The sequence below is a fragment of the Monodon monoceros genome, unplaced genomic scaffold (assembly GCF_005190385.1).
Source record: "Monodon monoceros isolate NGI ecotype Baffin Bay Population unplaced genomic scaffold, NGI_Narwhal_1 Super_Scaffold_5, whole genome shotgun sequence".
Lineage (NCBI taxonomy): Eukaryota > Metazoa > Chordata > Mammalia > Artiodactyla > Monodontidae > Monodon > Monodon monoceros.
In genome coordinates this window covers 63,014,790-63,021,277 of record NW_021703782.1, presented here as the reverse complement: position 1 = coordinate 63,021,277, position 6,488 = coordinate 63,014,790, and the positions used below count along the sequence as shown (strand labels likewise).

The following is a 6,488-nucleotide window of genomic DNA, read 5'->3' as shown; positions in this document are numbered from 1 at the left end:
AACATCGGTTCGCAGGTGAGGTCAGGGAAGCTCTCCTTCAGACGGATAGAATCTGCCACCCAAACCTGTCAAGAGCAGGCGTAAACATCTCCCTAGTGTAATGTAAGAAGGGTTCCAGGGATCCGAAGGAGTGCTTAGTGCCCTTAGCTGCTATTTAGCTTCATAAGCACCTGTCACCAATGGGGGAAATGCCATTAAGAATCTCGCCCCTTATAATGGCAGCCATGCTATTACAGCCTACTATGCACTGAGGGATATGGACAGGGGTAACATTTCAGACAGGTCATGGGTGAAACTTCTTTTTTTTTTTTTAAACATCTTTATTGGAGTATAATTGCTTTACAATGGTGTGTTAGTTTCTGCTTTATAACAAAGTGAATCAGTTATACATATACATATATCCCAATATCTCTTGCGTCTCCCTCCGTCCCACTCTCCCTATCCCACCCCTCTAGGTGGTCACAAAGCACCAAGCTGATCTCCCTGTGCTATGCGGTTGCTTCCCACTAGCTATCTGTTTTACATTTGGTAGTGTATATATGTCCATGCCACTCTCTCACTTTGTCACAGCTTACCCTTCCCCTCCCCCATATCCTCAAGTCCATGCTCTAATAGGTCTGTGTCTTTATTCCCGTCTTGCCCCTAGATTCTTCATGACCATTTTTTTTTTTTAGATTCCATATATATGTGTTAGCACACGGTATTTGTTTTTCTCTTTCTGACATATTTCACTCTGTATGACAGACCCTAGGTCCATCCACCTCACTACAAATAACTCAATTTCATTTCTTTTTATGGCTGATTAATATTCCATTGTATATATGTGCCACATCTTCTTTATCCATTCATCTGTCGATGGACACTTAGGTTGCTTCCATGTCATGGCTGTTGTAAATAGTGCTGCAATGAACATTGCGGTGCATGTGTCTTTGAATTATGGTTTTCTCATGGTATATGCCCAGCAGTGGGATTGCTGGGTCGTATGGTAGTTCTATTTTCAGTTTTTAAGGAACCTCCATACTGTTCTCCATAGTGGCTGTAACAATTTACATTCCCACCAACAGTGCAAGAGTGTTCCCTTTTCTCCACACCCTCTCCAGCATTTATTGTTTGTAGATTTTTTGATGATGGCCATTCTGACTGGTGTGAGGTGACACCTCACTGTGATTTTGATTTGCATTTCTCTAATGATTAGTGATGTTGAGCATCCTTTCATGTGTTTGTTGGCAATCTGTATATCTTCTTTGGAGAAATGTCTATTTAGGTCTTCTGCCCATTTTTGGATTGGGTTGTTTGCTTTTTTGATATTGAGCTGAATGAGCTGCTTGTAAATTTTGGAGATTAATCCTTTGTCAGTTGCTTCATTGGCAAATATTTTCTCCCATTCTGAGGGTTGTCTTTTGGTCTTGTTTATGGTTTCCTTTGCTGTGCAAAAGCTTTTCAGTTTCATTAGGTCCCATTTGTATATTTTTGTTTTTATTTCCATTTCTCTAGGAGGTGGGTCAAAAAGGATCTTGCTGTGATTTATGTCACAGAGTGTTCTGCCTATGTTTTCCTCTAAGAGTTTGATAGTGTCCAGCCTTACATTTGGGTCTTCAATCCATTTTGAGTTTATCTTTGTGTATGGTGTTAGGGAGTGTTCTAATTTCATTGGTTTACATGTAGCTGTCCAGTGTTCCCAGCACCACTTATTAAAGATGCTGCCTCTTCTCCATTGTATACTCTTGCCTCCTTTATCAAAGATAAGGTGACCATATATGAGTGGGTTTATCTCTGGGCTTTCTATCCTGTTCCATTGATCTATATTTCTGTTTTTGTGCCAGAACCATAGTGTCTTGATTACTGTAGCTTTGTAGTACAGCCGGAAGTCCGGGAGCCTGATTCCTCCAGCTCCGTTTTTCTTTCTCAAGATTGCTTTGGCTATTCGGGGTCTTTTGTGTTTCCATACAAATTGTGAAATTTTTTGTTCTAGCTCTGTGAAAAATGCCAGTGGTAGTTTGATAGGGATTGCATTGAATCTGTAGATTGCTTTGGGTAGTATAGTCATTTTCACAATGTTGATTCTTCCAACCCAAGAACATGGTATATCTCTCCATCTATTTGTATCATCTTTAATTTCTTTCATCAGTGTCTTATAATTTTCTGCATACAGGTCTCTTGTCTCCTTAGGTAGGTTTATTCCTAGATATTTTATTCTTTTTGTTGCAATGGTAAATGGGAGTGTTTTCTTAATTTCACTTTCAGATTTTTCATCATTAGTGTATAGGAATGCAAGAGATTTCTGTGCATTAATTTTGTATCCTGCTACTTTACCAAATTCATTGATTAGCTCTAGTAGTTTTCTGGTATCATCTTGGTTGAAACTTCTTAAACATTAAGAATTTAAATTTCTTAACCACATCCCTTCCCATGTCAACCCTTCCCAATGAATTTAGGGAAACATTTAGATCTTCACTATGATGGGTTTTTTTTTAAACTTTTATTTGCATTTATTTTTTTACAGCATTTATTCCTGGGCCATCAGTTTTTGCTACTTCAGTTTCTTCTGGGATATCTTTTTCTTCTGTGCAACCTCCTGTTCCGGTTTAGGAACAATCTGTTCTTTTTCAGTAAGGATCATCTCAATGTGGCAGGGAGATCTCATGTATGGGTTGATTTGACCATGAGCTCTGTAAGTCCTCTGCCACATCTCGGGGGCTTTGTTCACCTGTGTGTGAACCTGTATGTGCTCAGTGACCAGAGAGTCCTACGTCTAAGCTGTTAACTTCAGCATTACTCTCTGCATTTTTGAGCATGTGCCATAAAAATTCAGAACTCTTTTTGGGCCACTGACCCTGCGTCCAGCCCTACTGTTTGGTCTGGGCACACCTACCAACTCCACCATTGTGACAATGGAATGGCACACATTGCTTCTGTAAAGTGACATCCTTCAGATACTTGGTGCTTTTCGGATGCAGTTTCACAAATATTCTTGAAGTGAACACAAAGATTTGAACCTCTTGACTTGCATGATTTTGTGGGGTTTTCTGGGTCAAGTGAATGGCAAACCATTTTTAGAGGTCACCTCAGGCTGCTTACTTGAAAAGGATACCATGATGCTTCTTGAAGCTCTCACTTACCAATCCTGTTTGCTAAGCTCCAGCTACACCGGTCTCTTCCTTGAATTCCCAAGTAGGGTTTGCCAGTGTGGTTACACTTCCTGGAATGCTCTCCCCCAACTCTTTCCAGAGTTGTTCCTCTTTTTTTTTTTAATGGCTGTCTTCAGAATCTTTTTTTTAAAAATTAAGTACAGGGCTTCCTTGGTGGCGCAGTGGTTAAGAATCCGCCTGCCAATGCAGGGGACATGGATTCAAGCCCTGGTCCGGGAAGATCCCACATGCCGCGGAGCAACTAAGCCCGTGTGGCACAACTACTGAGCCTGTGCTCTAGAGCCTGAGTGCCATAACTACTGAGCCCGCGTGCCACAACTATTGAAGCCTGCGCGCCTAGAGCCCGTGCTCCACAACAAGAGAAGCCACCACAACGAGAAGCCCGCGCACCGCAACCAAGAGTACCCCTGCTCTGCAGCCAGGAGTAGCCCCCACTCACTGCAACTAGAGAAAGCCCGCGCACAGCAACAAAGACCCAACACAGCCAAAAATAAAAAATAAATAAAATAAAATAAATTTTAAAAATTAAGTACAGTTAATTTACAATATTGTGTTAGTTTCAGGTGTACAGCACAGTGATTCGATTATACGTATATAAGATCGTACAGAAAAACCCGAACGAAATTTTTGGCCAACCCAATATATATTTTTTTCAATACTTTTCCATTATAGGTTATTACAAGATACTGAATATAGTTCCCTGTGCTCTACAGTAAATCCTTGTTGTTTATTTTATATATGGTAGTGTGTATCTGTTAATCCCATACTCCTAATTTATCCCTCCCCCACCTCCTTTCCCCTTTGGTAACTATATATTTGTTTTCTATGTCTATGAGGCTGTTTCTGTTTTGTAAATAAGTTCATTTATATCATATTCTAGATTCCACATATAGGTGATATCACATGATATTTGTCTTTCTCTGTCTGGCTTACTTCATTTAGTATGATAATCTCTAGGTCCATCCATGTTGCTGCAAATGGCATTATTTCATTCTTTTTTTTTTTTTTGGAGTATAGTTGCTTTACAATGTTGTGTTAGTTTCTTCTGTACAGCAAAGTGAATCAGTTATACATATACATATATCCCCTCTTTTTTCCCATTTAGGTCACCACAGAGCATTGAGTAGAGTTCCTTGTGCTATACAGTAGTTTCTCATTGGTTATCTATTTTATACATAGTGTCAATTGTGTATATATGTCAATCCCAATCGCCCAGTTCATCCCACTCCCTCTCCCCGCTCGGTATCCATACGTTTGTTCTCTACATCTGTGTCTCTATTTCTGTTTTGCAAATAAGTTCATCTGTACCATTTTTCTAGATTCCACATATAAGCGATATTATATGATATTTGTTTTTCTCTTTCTGACTTACTTCACTCAGTATGACAGTCTCTAGGTCAATCCATGTCCCTGCAAATGGCACCATTTTGTTCCTTTTTATAGCTGAGTAATATTCCATTGTGTGTATGTATGTGTATGTATGTGTGTATATATATATATATATATATATATAGCCCATATATTTATCCATTCTGTGTCAGTGGACACTTAGGTTGCTTCCATGTCTTGACTATTGTAAATAGTGCTGCTGTGGACATTGGGGTGCATGTATCTTTTTGAATTAGAGTTTTCATCTTTTCTGGATATATGCCCAGGAGTGGGATTGCTGGATCATTTATGGTAGTTCTATTTTTAGTTTGTAAATGAACGTCCATACTGTTCTCCGTAGTGGCTGTATCAATTTACACTCCCACCAAGAGAGCGAGAGCATTCCCTTTTCTTCGCACACTCTCCAGAATTTATTGTTTGTAGATTTTTTGATGATGGCCATTCTGACCGGGGTGAGATGATCAAAACTCACTGTAGTTTTGATTTGCATTTCTCTAATAATTAGCGATGTGAAGCATCTTTTCAAGTGCCTGTTGGCCATCTGTATGTCGTCTCTGGAGAAATGTCTGTTTAGGTCTTCTGCCCATTTTTGATTAGGTTATGTTTCTTTTGATGTAGAGTTATGTGAACTGTTTGTATATTTTGTAAATTAAGCCCTGTCAGTCACGTCATTTGCAAATATTTCTCCCCAGGGTTACTCCTTCTTATCTCTAAGCTCAGTTTGAATGTCACCTCCTAAGTGAGCCTCTAGTTCAACCATAGTAACTACAGCGAGCTCTTTCTGTAATCCTCCTGCTTAGTCCCTTCTTTCCATCACAGTATTTATTACAAATTAAAACAACTTTTGTTTATTTTTCTGTTACCTTTTGAGCTGATGTCCTTGCATGACTGTGAGCTCTGGGAAGGCATGGGGGTATCTGCCTTGGATGCCACTGTGTGCCCTGCCCTCTGTATACTGCCTGACAAAAGTAGAAGTTCAATACCTATGTGACGAGTAAATGAAAGTCAAATTACACACACACAATCATACTGCACATTCTAACATTGAATTGGAATTTCTTGAAGTCTTAAAATTCTAGGTAGATGCATTTCTATACAGAGGAGTTTTGTTTCTGCCTTCTAGCAGACCCTCAGCAGGATAACTTCCAATTATGAGAATTCTATGGGATAATGCTTACTGATTTCCTTGTGAGCAAGTATCACTTACTGATATGTATATATTTTTCATGTATGACAGACTAGGTGTTGTTTCAAATGACCCACACTGGAGAATTTGTTCTGAATTCCTAAACTGCCAAAAAGGCGGACCACAGTGTCACATGGCTCTTTCCTCATCACTTGTCAAAGAGTTAATCCTTGTAGGTGTTTTAACTCTTGATGTAACAAACAGTGAGTGTTTGTTAGAAAACTGAATTACCTACAGCCTGCTTCCTGAAATGGAAAATTATTTCAGCTACAATACCACAGTTTTGCTTTGATTCTGGGATACAAACTATCCATGCAAATTAGTACAAACCTGCAGCTTCAAAGAATTGAGGCTGGACTCAACAAAACAGACTTTCCTAAAAATTCTCATAAAATTTAGAATTTGGAGCCACTGGTCTGGTACAGTATATTTTCAGGCACGTACTCTTTTGTGCCATTGCTAAGCAACAGGTGACCTTGTCGTTTCTTTAGTTTGTTCTGCTGTGATTCTCTTCATATTCCTCTATTTTGTCTTGCTTTGCCTCTTTCTCTGGGACATTTTTTTCCCACTACTGCTTTGGTGTCAGTGTCTTCTGGAGCTCTGCCTTCACCTCCCTTCTTCCTCTGTACTTTCTCCTTAAGCCATCAGGCCACACACACTTTCATGGCTTCAATCCCCACTTGGATGCTAATAGGACCCAATTCTCCATCTTCAGCCTGAGAATCTCCCTTTAAGCCCCAGATCTATATTCCCACCAGCCTACT

General features: G+C 39.6%; 1 pseudogene; it reads right to left on the bottom strand.

Moving 5' to 3' along the window:
- Nucleotides 1–2,489: 2,489 nt before the first annotated feature.
- LOC114884452 lies at nucleotides 2,490–3,051 on the bottom strand (annotated as a pseudogene).
- Nucleotides 3,052–6,488: the final 3,437 nt, after the last annotated feature.